We start from the raw sequence: 14,726 nt of genomic DNA on the forward strand, positions 1-14,726 counted from the left end.
CTCCTGAACACCTGGAGTTCAGAAACCTGCGTTGTCTCCTGAGAACCACCAGCAGGGAAGAAGCCAATCCACATTACTTCTTCCCAGATAACTGAAGCTTATTCCAGTGACATTTTTTCTCTTACTTTAGCCCTTTTAATTGAAATGCTCATACATTCTCAAGCAAAGTGTACTACCGAAGAGTTTCTCCAGATGACTCAGGGTCCTTATACCAAGCTTCAGTTGTGGTACTTGTCTTGGCCATCTAGTGCTGTTATAACAGAAATACTACAAGTGTATGGTTTTAACAAAGAGAAATTTATTCTCTCACGACCTTGAAGGCTAGAAGTCCGAATTCAGTGTGCCAGCTCCAGAGGAAGGCTTTTTCTCTCTCTCTTAAGGACATTCTCAGTGCAATTCAATCCATAACAGTACTGTATGGAATGATATTTTGACAATGGCCAATGTAAGGCAGCTGAAAGAATTGCTAGCATTCAGAGTGGTACTAATACAATGTAATTCCACAACGCAACGTACACATTCTCTCTACCAGGTGGTCAAAGGTGCTGGAGACCCTATCAGAGGCATTCTATTGTTACCTGAACATCAACCTCTATGACCAGATTGCAGGTGCTATGAGTTATAATATAGAATATTATAGTAATTTTCATCCAATAATGATTGTTAAATTGAATTAAATTAATTTTGAAATACAAATGTTTTTATGTAAAAAGCTTAATTACTTGAGCAATGATAGAAAAAATGATCAGTGGAATAGAGTATAGAAACCAGAAACATACAACTGTGTATATGAAATTTGGGTATATGAAAATATAGCAGGTAGTTTGGTGAGGAAAAGGGGGACTATTCAATAAATGGAGCCAGAAAAGCTGACTATACATATGGGAAGAAACGAAATTGGACCCCTGTCGGCCCCACAAAAATCAATTCCAGATGGATTAAAGACCAAAATTTCAAAAGTAAACCTTTTAGTAGAAAATATAGGTGAATTTCTTTCTTACCTCAAGGTAGCGAAGAATTTCTTAAGACACTGAAAGTGCCAAGTGTAAGTAAGAGCAGTTGATAAAATTAAAGTCACCTGCTAATCAAAAGACACCCTAAAGAAAGTGAAAATACATGTTACAAACTGGAAGAAAGTATATTAGACATGCATAGCTAATAAAATGTTAATAACAATAATACACAAAGAATTCTTGGAAATTATTTTAAAAAAAGACATAACACAAGGGAAAAAAGGGTCAAAACAAGCACTTGACGATAAAGGAAACAAATATGACCAATATGACCAATACACATACGAGGGAATAGTCAGCCTCATCAGTTATCAGAAAAATATAAATTAAGATATAAGATTATAATAATCCAAAACCAAACCCAGTGCCATCTAGTTGATTTCGACTCATAGCGACCCCATAGGACAGAGTAGAACTGCTTCATAGGGTTTCCAAGCTATAATCTTTATGAAAGCAAATTGCCACATTTTTCTTCTGTGGAGGGGCTGATGAGTTCGAAGTGCTGACCTTTTGGTTAGCAGCCAAGCACCTAATCACTGCACTACCAGGGCTCCTTAGGATAATAATAATAGTGCTTGACAATAACCAAGTGTTGGAGAGAATGTAGATGAGCTGAATTGAGAAGCAAAGATCAATTTTCCGAGACCTGCAGATGATTTTCCAGAAAAAGAGCTAACCTTCTACAAAGTTCCCTGGAAACCATCTCGGGTCAAATGCTTAAGGCTGTCAGTTCTACTGACCTCAAGACTTAGACCCCAGGCCTCTGATTATATCCTAGAAGGAGCTGGTGCTTCCTCAAACATGAACAGTCATTTCATGTGGGAATTCCTGCCACTTGCTCACATCATCATGTAGCTTTAACTGCTTGATTTGGAACCCAGCCCTTTACTGCAGGGGAGAGGCTGGTGCTACCTCTCACTAAGAAGACTGAGCTAGCAGAACAAGGGTGGAATAAGTGTTCTGATATGTCATTTTGTTATTTTATCCTGAGCTCTGATCACATCAGTAGACAAGTAGGAATATTCTTAATTGTGCAAATTAAAATCTCCACAACCCTAAAATCAGGGTCCTCTCCTACAGTCTGACATCTGGCTGTGATAGATGACTGTGGCCTACCCTAGAATAGGAGCTCTGGTGGTGCACTGGTTAAGAGTTTGGCTGCTAACTAAAAGGTTAGCAGTTCAAATCCACCAGCCTCTCCCCAGAAACCCTATAGGGCAGTTCTAGTCTGTCCTATAGGGTCGCTATGAGTCAGAATCTACGGGATACCCTAGAATACGGTGGGTAAAGGGAATTTTCAAGAAATATTCTAGTTCCTTTATTGGATGGTGGATCCTCATATGTTTGTTGTATTATTGAAAATAAATAAATAATGTGAATCAATAGACAATCATAAAACAAGTAAGACCACTCATGAGTCAGTGATGACAGTACACCACGACCTGGGCTATGATTAATCCAATAATGTGTTCCCAAGTCCAAAACAAAAGGGAAAATTCATTTATAACTTTAGCTTAGGGGTTTATATACATTATCTGAAATCTTCATAGTAATTGTGATGCAACCATTATCATGTCCATATTTCACATGAGATAACAGGCTTAGAGATGTTAAGTGAATAACCCCATGCTAAATACCTAATACGAGGCCCAGGGTGGTGGAAACAGTTAACACACTCAGCTGCTAACTGAAAGGTTAGCAGTTTCAGTTCAACCAGAGGTGCCTCAGAAGAATGCCTGGTGATCTCCTTTTGAAAAATCAGCCATTGAAAACCCTGGGAGCACAGTTCTATTCTGACACACATGGGGTTGCCGTGAGTCGGAATAGACTTGATGGCAACTGTTTTTTTAAATATCTAAAAAGAATTAAGTGCCAGAATTGGACTTAAGTTCTGTCTGATTATGCATTAGTTTGATTAAGCTAAACCACAGGAACAAACAGACCTCGAACTTGCAGTGGCTTACCACAACACTTTGCTTCTCGCTCGTGTAAGGGTCCGCAGAATAGTATACAAGTCCGTGGGGTGGTTCTCCTGCATGTGGTCGGTCGCCCAGAGGCCCAAAGTCCTTCTATCTTGTGGCTCCACAGTCCTGTAGGAAAGAGCTTGGAAGAGCACACTGGGGGCAGTTGTATAGGCCAACCTTGGAATGATGCTCATTATTCTACTCACGTTTCTTTGAAGAGAACTTAGTCACATGACCACACTTAACTGCAAGGGAGGCTAGAAAATGTGTGAAGAGTAGATTTGGTTGGACAGCTTATTTTCACCACAGACCTAATTATATTCTCTTTCCTATGTAACAAGTTGCTTTTTGTAAAGAAAATATCAAAGATAAAAAAATGATAAAAACTCTGAATATCACATAATAATGTCAGGCTATGAGCAACAAGTTATGTGATGCTGGGTGTTACCAATTGAATTGTGTCGTTGTCTTAGTCATCCAGGGCTGCTATAACAGAAATACCGCAAGTGGATGGCTTTAACAGAAATCTATTCTCTCACAGTCTAGTAGGCTATGAGTTCAAATTTAAAGCACCAGCTACAGGGGACGGCTTTCTCTCTCTGTCGGTTCTGGAGGAAGGTCCTTGTCATCAATCTTCCCTTGGCCCAGGAGCTTCTCCCTGCAGGAACCTCAGGTCCAAAGGACTCGTTCTGCTCCCGGCACTGCTTTCTTGGTGATATGTGATCCCCCTGTCTCTCTGCTCACTTCTTTCTTTTATATCTCAAAAGAGATCGGCTTAAGACAGTATCTAATCTTGTAGATCTTATCAATATAACTGCCAATGACCCATCTCATTAACATCACAGAGATGTTATACACAGAAATCACATCAGATAACAAAATGGTAGACAGTCATACAATACTGGGAATTATGACCTAGCCAAGTTGACAGACATTTTGGGGGGATGCAATTTAATCCATGACAGTCCTCCAAAAATTTCTGTTGTAAATCCTAATGAAAATGACTGTGGTTATAATCACCTTTGGGAATGGGTCATTTTTGTTATGCTGATAATGAGACAGGATTAGTGTAGGGTGTATATTTAAAGTCAACCTGTTTTGAGATATAAGATTAAGTAAGTAAGCAAGTAGCAGAGATGGGTGAAGAGAGATGCCAGACACATGAAGATTGCTCAGGAGCAGAAGCTCAGAAAAGGCAAGGACCTTCCTCCTTAATTCAAACTTCTAGCCTCCTAAACTGTGAAAAAATAAATCTCTGTTTGTTAAAGCCATCAACTTGTGGTATTCCTGTTACAGCAGTCCTAGATAACCAAGACACTGGGTCACATGTGTTTGCCGGACTAAAGTCCTGATTTTGTTAGAGTATAAAAAACGTATCCCAAGTAAAGTCATATGAGGTACTTTCTCACCATGTCTGAGTCCATGAATGCCTCCTAACCAACTGCATTATGCGAAGAGCTGGCCACCCTTCTATTGGTAAGTATAGAGGGGGAGTACTGATATAAAAAAAAAGTTTTTTTGTTTTTTTTTTTTTTAGCATGTGTTTATTGCAGTGAATACAGGGAAATAATGAAATATGGAAATAATCATCACATTGAAAGTCAGTGTATGTTGGTGATTATCCAAGATTTCCTGAACCTTGTTTCAGAAAACATAAAAATTTTCTTTTACTTACTTTTGATTTTGACCAGATAATCATTCTGATCTAATCACATTTAAAAATAATCCATATTACTTCCAGGTTCTTCAAAACCAGGACTTTTAACAGAGGGGTTATTCAGATGAAAGTAAGAGTTTTAGCATAGAGTGTGAGTAAGTTATTAGGACTTTGTGGGAAATATTTGCTAGTCAGTCATGTCTATATCATACTGTCTTAATCAGTTATCTGCTTTCCTAAGTAACAACAGTAACAATTCACTAAACACCTAAGAGCTTTATATATATCATTTAACCACAATGATGCTCTGAAGATTCCTAATTTTCAATTGAAGATACTGAATGAGCCAAAGAGTTTGACTGCCTAAAATCTCACAGCTAAAAAGTAGCAGAATCAGAATTAGAACCCAGATCTTTCGGACTTCAAAACCCTTATTCTTCCCCATTATGATAAGCAGCCAGAAGTCATTATTCTACCCGATTACGATAAGTAGCTCAGGGTCAGAAATGGGCTATTTACACTGTGTCTGAAAGATTGACGCTTAGAACCCAATGCTGATGACAAAGAAATAAGTATCTCACTTTCTAAAAAGAGCAGAAGACAAAGGTGGCCTAGAATTCCTCCAGTGCTTTTGAGAAACAAGTGAACTGGTTCTCTAACACCAACTATCTCCAGCTCTCTGAGTCATCTTGCTCTCTCCCCCTCCACAACCTCCAGTCTAAATGAAGAGAATGTTAGAGAGCCAACCTCCCTGAAAAATAATAAATTAAGAGCACTGGTGGTGCAGTGGTTAAGTGCTCAGCTGCTAACCGAAAGTTCAGCGGCTCAAATCCACCAGCTGTTCCAAAGGAGAAAGATATGGCAGTCTGCTTTCATAAAGATTTACAACCTTGGAAACCTTATGGGGTCGCTATGAGTCAGAATTGACTCAACAGCAGTGGGTTTGGTTTAATTTTTAGTATACTAAGGTGACAGGACATAATTCTGATGTGCCTGGCATTTATCACTAATGTTACTAGTAAAGTCAAATATGGTAAGTTATAAATAAAATATTTTAAATATTTATTCATAAGTCGGTCAATAACAATCATCCTCTTACTAATGGAAGAGGGAGGGAATTTTGAAAAAACAAAATAAAAACTGCACCTCAGGTTACGTATATCTGTGACTGAGCTCATCCAGACAAGCAAGGAAGGTTAACGTACTACATAAAACAAATGAGTTTCGGATTTCCATTTGTAATTCAGGAGGGTTCTGGTCTCAGAGCTCTGTGTTCATCAATTTTTTTAAGCCATTAGTGGGCCGTCCTAAACCCTTTGAAGTAATTTATAGGAGAGGAAAACAGCTTTTCCACTGAGATTTTTTTTTTTAATATATTTTCGAGTTTATCCATCTAAAAGCATCTCAAAATTAAAATTCACTCCCACATTTGCAAATTAAGGGCATATGTCTGGCTGCAGCATTTTTTAGAGGTCATCAATACTCAACATGACATATTTTCTGAAGTAGGAAATAGTAGAGAGTGTTTTGCGGAGTTGAAATTTGGCTAGACAAAGAGTGAACCCATAAATCGCTGTTTCCCAAAAAGGGTGTGTTAATTCTCTTCTTCCACCGTTCAAATCACGCACTGAATAAAGAGTTACCCTCTCTATGCCAACAATGCAATCACAGTCTTGGAAACTAATTAGAAAAATGACAAGGAAAGAAAAGTAAAGAATGTTATAGAACCCTATAAAGCGAAGAACGAATGAAAACTATCGTAAATGTATCTGGATAAGTAAGGAATGTGAGTTTTAAGATCAAGTTTCAAGTGAGCCAAAGACATTAACATAGTCTCCTAAATTCAAGTTTACCCACAGAATTGCAAGCAGTAAACAGTCTCTTGAACAAATTTTATCATAGTATAATGTCTTCAGTCAAATTCTAAATTCATCTTTCACAGCGTATTATCAAACCCTAAATCCATTTGCCCAGCCATGTATTTAAGTTTTTTGTTGAGTTATTCAAACTGCTTGGTTAGCACTGCCTTTGTTAAAAAAAAAAAAAAAAAAGTAATCAGAAAACAGAAATTATCTGTTACTTTGTTGAAGTACCTTGAGTTTTAGCTTGCAGAAAAGTTGCTACAGGATATACACTCACAAGAAAAACGAACCAAAGTTCCCTTGGGTCCCTTAGTATTTTCCTAAAGAATGAGAGATATGTTCCATCTTCTGGGTCACTTGAAGCTTGTGTTGGGATTCAGAAGAAGCCAGTTCATTTCAATGTGAAGCTGTAGGATTCAGACCAATGTTACAGTGTTGATTTGGGGACCATCTAATAATCATAGGAAGGCATCAGTTTATTGTTCTCAAATCCCCAGGTAACATTCATTCCATCCCATTTCAAGTTGAGTTAAGATCAGCAAGATGAATTTGTTACACATCTTTCAGATGTAGAATTTCTGAACACTAAATTCTGGAGGGAGAGGAGATAGCAGAGTCCCAGCTGTTTGCAATAAAGAATGTTTGACATAACTGTGGTAAAATGTTATAGAAAATTTCATGCCTTATGTTCAACAGGTGCTTGAAGGAATGCAATGGTTTGCACTTTTTTTTAAATAAAAAAAAGAAACTTTTTTTTTTTTTTTTACCTGGGTCTTGTGTAAAAGCCACCATCTAAAAAAAAAAAAAAAAAAACACCATCTAGAGGGATAAAATTAAGGGCAGATAAAATTAAGAAAAGTTTTTAGGAGTAGGCTGGCCCCTGGAAAGAAGCATAGAGAAGAAAACTACTGTCCTTGGAGACTCCTCAGTTTTTCCCTTTTGTACCTTTATATTCCCATTCAAAACCAGTTGTTACCCCCTTCTTTCCATGTTCTGCTAGAACGTAATTTATTTGATCTGCCTCTCTCCAATCTCATCTCCTCCCGTTCTTCTCTTTACCCACTATGTGCATCCACAGTGATGTGTCTGCTTCTCCAATGCACCAAGCTGGTCCTGGCCTCAAGCATTTTTGCACTGTTCTTTTCCCAGACAAGAATGTTCTTATCCTCTCCCTAGCCCTGCTGTTCTCTCTACTTGGAATGTTTTTAACCCACTCTTCGAAGACTGGCTCCTTCTCATCTCTTAGGGACTCAACCTGAGCATTTTCTCCATTAAAAAAAAAAAAGAAAGAAAAGCTTTCCCTGACTGGGACAACTAATATCTTTTTATTTAAATTCCTCTCCATCCTATTATCCTGTTTAATATATTTCACATCATTTGCCACTGTGTGAAATTATCTCATTAATTTATTTGCTTACTTATTGCCCATGTTCCTCAATACAGAAAAAGCTCCTTGAAGAGCATCTTGAGAAGTTCAAAGTCAGCTCTTGAAACATGCTCATGGAATGAATGAGTAAATGAATATTGCAGGCATTTTTAATCTCTTTGTTGTTACAAAGTGATGACGAGCCCAAATTTTGGCAACAGAACTGGATTTGAATTCTAAAATAATTAGCAGTTTGGTAAAGATGGGTAAATTACCTAACTTCTCTGAACCTCAGTTTCCTTATCTGTAAAATAGGAATGATAATAGTATATACCACAATGGGTTTTGTGAGTGTTAAGTTTTTTTGTGTGTGGTTTAAGTAAAATAAAGCATACAATACTGAGTAAAATGCCTTCCCCGCAGAAGTGTCATTAGTGTCAGAGAGTAAATCTTAACAAGGAGATGTTGTCTGTCCCTTATTAATGGGCTAGCTACCACTGTTGTGCCCTATTTATGTAGAAAAGAGATGTTACTGAGAAGGGAACTTAACTGGTCCCCTTCACATCATACTTTGAAGGTAGCCTTACCAAAGGAAAAGGCAAGACTTGTTCTTGGGGAGATGAGAGAAAATGAGAGGTTTTGACAGAAGGTCACTTGGCTACTAAGTATAAAGCCTTATCTGGCAGCATTTTCAGGTGACTTTCCCACAACCAAGGTTTGGTTGTGCAGGCCCAGAAACTGGTCAATCTACACAGTTGATGACAGTTAGTGAGAATGCCTTGCATGTCCAAACTGAAGCATATAAATTAGAGACCAATATGTTAAATTCCAATGAGAATCCTAAATTTCAAGTGTTAAATAATCATATTAGCCTGAGCAGTTCATTCTCTCTCTCTAAGAAAAATCTTCTTGGAATCCAAATTTCAATGCAAAACTGGCTTGGTGAGCAAGGGAAACTATTTGTAGGTCCTGAATGTTATTGGAGAAGTGGTTCCTGAGTCTACTACATCATGTCCACTCCCAGATCCTTGGCTGGTGCTGGAGGGATGCTGTCAGTTTTCCCCCTCTGGCTCCTTTTTTCAATGTTTCCTCACCTCCTTAGCTATTTTAGTATCATTTATCCTACAACAGCTTGGGTCTTACTAATTCATCTTAGCAACAGCATAGTCTCTAGGATGGAAGAAACTTTTTGGCTATTGAGTCACGTGATCATTTTCTATAATTGCATTGATGTTGTTAGGTGCCATCAAGTCGGCTCCGACTCATACCGACCCTATGTACCACAGAATGAAACACTGCCCAGTCCTGTGCCATCCTCACAATGCTTGTTATGCTTGAGCCCATTGTTGCAGCCACTGTGTCAATCCATCTTGTTCAGGGTCTTCCTCTTTTTTGCTGACCCTTTGCTTTACCAAGCATGATGTCCTTCTCTAGGGACTGATCCCTCCTAACAACATGTCCAAAGTATGTAAGACACAGTCTCTTCTCACCATCCTTGCTTCTAAGGAGCATTCTGGTTGTACTTCTTCCAAGACAGATTTGTTCCTTCTTTTGGCAGTCTATGGTATATTCGATATTCTTCGCCAACACCACAATTTAAAGGAGTCCATTTTTCTTCGGTCTTCCTTATTCATTGTCCAGCTTTTACATGCATATGATGCAATTGAAAATACCATGGCTTGGGTCAGGCGCACCTTAGTCTTCAAGGTGACATCTCTGCTTTTCAACACTTTAAAGAGGTCTTTTGCAGCAGATTTCCCCAATGCAATGCATCTTTTAATTTCTCGACTGCTGTTTCCATGGGTGTTGATTGTGGATCCAAGTAAAATGAAATTCTTGACAACTTCAAGCTTTAATTTTAATTAAAGGTTTTAAATTTTAAGTTTAATGCAATCTTTAATTTTAATCTTCCATAATTGTGGTCTTGAAAAAATCTTAATTTTAATAGTCTTACTACCTTTGGTGTATTCTGTCTTTACTATCTATGTCTATGATTTTTTTTCTTGAAGAGAAAGGACTGCTCAGGTTAGTATGAATATTTAACATTTGAAAGTTAGGGTTGTCATTATCATTTAAAATTGAAAGTTACCAAAGATGGTAGAAGTAATAAGGATTTGCAAATGCTGGAACTGTTCAAAAATATTCTAGTTTTTCTCCTTCCTGGAACATAATAGAATTGTAGTTCTCTACCTCCTTGAGGACACACACAACCATTGATATGCAAGACTTTTGGAGTTTTTTGCTTATGCACCGTACCTTACGTCATTCTGACTAATGTAAAGATGAATGTCTCTAGAGCATCCCCTGACGATATCTGGTTTTACCTGAACTTAGAAGTAGTACAGATTTACATCTGTAAAATCACCGTGTTGGATTAGAGACCTGTTTACCAACGATTCTCCCAGGTTCTGCTTTAACTTGATGTTATATTGACAAATCTGTGTTTTCGTTTAGCAGCACTTTCAAATTAGTTCTCAACATTTTATGATCCAATCATAGGACTTTCCTTTTTGGAGATCTTTTGAAGAAAGAGTTGGTTTTTTATAGTGTAATAGAAGACTCCCAAACAAGATCTTTGGTATGTTTAGAAGAGGTTCCTTTCCTAGAGAGTTGAGCTTATAGAAACAAAGCTCAGCCAATGCAACTTTTACTCAGAAGTTGCATGACACTGTGTATGTATGACATGCATGTATGACACTGTGCCAATTTAAAAAAAAAAAAACTGATTGCTGAGAAACTCTTGAGGAGGGTAAAATGGCTCATTGATGACATGATAAACAAACAGAAAAAGAAACCCAATGCTGTTGAGTTGATTCTGACTCATAGTGACCCTAAAGGACAGGGTAGAACTGCCCCATAGAGTTTCCAAGGAGCACCTAGTGAATTTGAACTGCAGACCTTTTGGTTAGCAGCTGTGGCACTTAACCACTACACCATCAGGGTTTCCAGAGGACAAGATAGTAATGCTGAAATACTTTGGGAAGAAGATAAAGTCCTCATGTGAAATTAAATATCTGCTATTAGGAATTACTAAAGCAAAGAACAATATTTATACTAGTTTTATAAATTATCAACCAATGAAATGTGTTTATGGTGACAATTACTTCAAGTACATCTTCTCACTCATCATTAAGCTTTAGTTCAATTAGTTAAGCAAACAAAAGGGAGAACATAACAGCTGTGCAGAATATTTATATTTTCCGTGTCTCATGTGTTCTTCTTGAAAACTTGATACATTCCTCACTGAGGACAACATATGGAATGAGCTAAATCTCAAGTGTTAATTCAAAGCCATTTTTCTCTCTTCTTTTCCAGGTTACAAAATACAGCTGAAAAGAAAGAGCGTAAAGAACAACCTCTCCTTCCCTAGGCTCAGATAACAGACATGCAGCCAAATGGAATTTTACCAAACTTTCTAAAATGAGTAACATTGTGTGAGCACTGTTCCCTTGAGAACTTAATAAAAATGAGACGTCCATCGCAAAAGCTTATCCAAGAAAACACTAAAATAAATGGGTGTTTGTCCTGACAAAGAAACAACAGCAGATTTTTTTTTTAAGAATAGCTTAAGGTAAAAAACTTGAATTTCTCCCAAATATGATAATAAAAAGAGCTTAAAAGTCATTGAATGCCTATTATTCATTCTTTCAGCAACACTTATTGATTATATATAAGGTGCCAGGAGCTGTGCTAGATGCACTGTCTCATAGAGTCAAGAACCCTGTAAAGTACACATTAATTTATAGATGGGTGACTTGCCCAAAGTAGTAGGGTCTTTTATTCAAAGATACTTTGTAAGGGCCTTATAAATGCTGGCATTTTTCTAGAGTAGGGCCCATAATATTTGCAGAGTCCAATGTGAGAGTACAAATGGAAGCTCCTATACCACATGCCTAAATATTTAAAATTATAAACAGTAGCGTGCTGAAGGCAATGCTTATAGGCTCACAAGAGCCAATTGTGCACTTATCTTCCCAACTACACATTCGGTGATGTTGCACTGATAGCTTCAACTTGGCCGTAGTGGGAGCAGAGTAAATGGCCAACACTATATATTAGGCTATTGTTTTTCTTCAGATAGCCTTTTTTTAGTCATTTACCAGCATACCACTACTTACAAATCAACCTCAGTGTTGAATAAAATATGTTACTCCCCCCAGCCTTGAAAAATGTACCTTTATAATAACCTGGAAAGCCAAGTTCAGGTTTAGTACTCTCAGATTCCTGTTGTTCCACACCAGAATTTGATGGGGCAGGGAGAGCCAGTTCCTAGACCCCAGTTCCCAGCCTGTAGCCTGAGACCCACAGCCTTTCGACTTCTCATCCCATCCCAGGCTTCAGGTCAAACTGGGAGAGAGTTTATGTAAACACATGTGGACACTCCAGCATACACATCTAAACTCCATCTGGCTATACACACACATTCAAAGCTGCCACTGGACCACCCCTCGGGGCTCCATATGTGCATACCAGGGATGAAGTACAACGTTGATAGCTGAAGGAAGGGAAGAGGACACTCCCAGAGCCTAGAAGCAAACACAATTATTTAGGGCTCCAGAGTTTCAGGATCTGCTCTCCCAGAGCCTTATCCAGACAGCAGGATGGTACAGGGCCTGGGTGGGCATGTACTCTTTGCCCCATGGATAAATCATGCCACTGAAAGGTACAGGTGGAGGAAGGCCAGAATGGGGTCCTCTAAAGCACCGGGCCCAGGGTAGAGGGCCGTCTTACTTTGTCTAAGTGTGGTTTTGTTGTTATTGTTGTTAGTTGTTTTTGAGTCAACCCTCAACTCATGGCGACCCAATGTGTTGCAGAATAGAACTGCCCCACAGGATTTTCTTGGCTGAAATCTTTACAAAAGCAGTTCACCGTGCCTTTCTGCTGTAGAACCTCAGCATGGGTTCAAACCACCAACCATTAGGTTAGCAGCCCATGGCAAACCATTTGCTCCACCCAGGCTCCTACTCCAAGAATGGTACTAAATATAGAAGTTCCAAAACCCTTGTAAACAGAGGCAGATTATCGAATAGGCCAAGTACACATGGTGCTTGTACTGCTTAACAGATCACCGTGATACCTTGCCAATTGGATAATCTGTCCCTGTTTTTGTGTATGGAGTCACTACAAGTCATGGGTCACCACGAGTCGGGAGCTGACTTGATGACAGCTAACAATAACAATATGGCCTCCTTTACTCTATTTGGAATCCGCAATGTTAATATTGGTTGTTCGAGTTCCCAGGATAGTACACTGAGAGGCCTTATGTGAAAGCAAGCTGAAAACTGCAAAGGGTTAATGCCGACAAGACAGAGCCCTCAAAAAAATGCTCACATTATCTTTTCAATCTTAAAGATGCTTCTTACAGTCCAGAACAGGGTTTTGTTGTTCTTTGTTGTCTGCTTTCAGTGTGGAAATTACTTCTTTATGTGCAGGTTTTTGCATGTTAACTATTGACAGTTTTGTGTTGTTTGTTGCTTGTTTTGTTTTCCTTTACTTACTCACCCCATCAGAAATCATGTACCTGCAACACATTTTTCTTTCAACAATGTTCTTAAAACTGGAAAGGAATTTACCTATTACTAAAGCACATGGTATGAAATAAAAATTAGTTGTGGGCAATTCTGTTACGTCATCTGAATTTTTAAAATCTAATTAACTGATTGCTTCCGGCATACCTAAAACCTCAGTTACCGTGGGTTTAAAATGCTGGCAACATTTCTGACGGCATTCCACATACACACACACACACCCCACCCAGACACGGGAAATAAAACATGTCATTATTTTCCCTGGACACTGGGTGTCAGTAATTTGACCTGGAGGCTTGAGGGAAGGAAGGGAGAAAGTGGAGGAGGGGACCAGAGCAGCAGGGACACAGTTTACATTTTACTGTGAAAGGAGCCAAAAAAGTATAATTGAGGGTAAGGACGATGCAGTTCTGGAAGGGGGAGTTGTCCTGGGCAAGAACCCACAGGGACAGGAGGCCACCAGAGAATTTGGCTGTATTTTCTCCCATCCTTTTTTTTTTTTTTTTATGATTAGCTCTTTTGTTCCTGTTTGTCTGGGTCTCACACTGTGAGAGTCCTTTGGGCAAGAAGCAACAAGTTATAGGCTGGGGCTGCTTCTGTGTCTTTCTGGGAAGGGCGGCATTGGTGGAAGGTGGGGCAGAGGGCTTCTGTGTCTCTTTCCAGAGGGCTTCTGTGTCTCTTTCCTAGACTTTAGTTGCCACCTGCAGCCTTTTTTTTATTTGGACCCTGTTAGGACCTAGGACCAAAGATCTGTCCACTTGGCCTGGCAAGTAAATGCCTGGCAGCTGGGCACTGGATCCTGGGCACGCTGCCCACCCTGGCCTTTCCCTTTTGTTACTTAAAAGGCTGTGTGTTGTGAATCAAGTCACTGGGCAACCAGGTACCTTCAGAGAAGCCCCATGCTCCCTTGTAGCCAATGTTCATTCCAGCTAAAGCAGCACAGAAAGAGGACATTGGGCTCAGGACAACCAATCCCAGCCTCCTTCCCAGCCCTAAGCAACTAATCAAACTCCCTCCAAAGAGGCTCATATGGGTATAGACTAAAGGCAAGTAGATACCACTTCTCTTCTGATCAAGTGGGAACTGGTAATTCCTCCCTGTTACGCACATCTCAATGCCTGATCTCTAAGTGAGCTGTCACCATGAGCAGGTGGAAAAAGTAGTGAAAGAGCTTGCTCACTTGCTCCTGTTGCTGCTCCAGCCCAGGGACATAATGCTTGAGACAGGTGAGAACAGCTCTTCCTCTTATCTGGAAAGAATTTAAACGAAGGTGATGCTTTGCATTGAGTCCTAGAGTTTTTTGTGGTTGGCTCCTGCAGTAGTTTTAAAGTGTTTT

At 39.1% G+C, this 14,726-nt stretch overlaps 1 protein-coding gene across 2 annotated transcripts in view; it reads left to right on the forward strand.

The window, feature by feature from the left end:
• Nucleotides 1-14,726, forward strand: part of BBOX1 (gamma-butyrobetaine hydroxylase 1) — a 110,580-nt gene that overhangs the window by 19,958 nt on the left and 75,896 nt on the right. Inside the window, exon 2 of one of the 2 annotated variants that reach the window (XM_049890752.1) lies at nt 11,178-11,433. The gene's annotated coding sequence lies outside the window, so the exon portion shown is untranslated. Of the gene's footprint in view, nt 1-11,006; nt 11,434-14,726 lie in introns of those variants that run through there. The other variant, XM_049890751.1, reaches the window with a different exon arrangement.

This window comes from Elephas maximus, chromosome 7 (assembly GCF_024166365.1).
Source record: "Elephas maximus indicus isolate mEleMax1 chromosome 7, mEleMax1 primary haplotype, whole genome shotgun sequence".
Lineage (NCBI taxonomy): Eukaryota > Metazoa > Chordata > Mammalia > Proboscidea > Elephantidae > Elephas > Elephas maximus.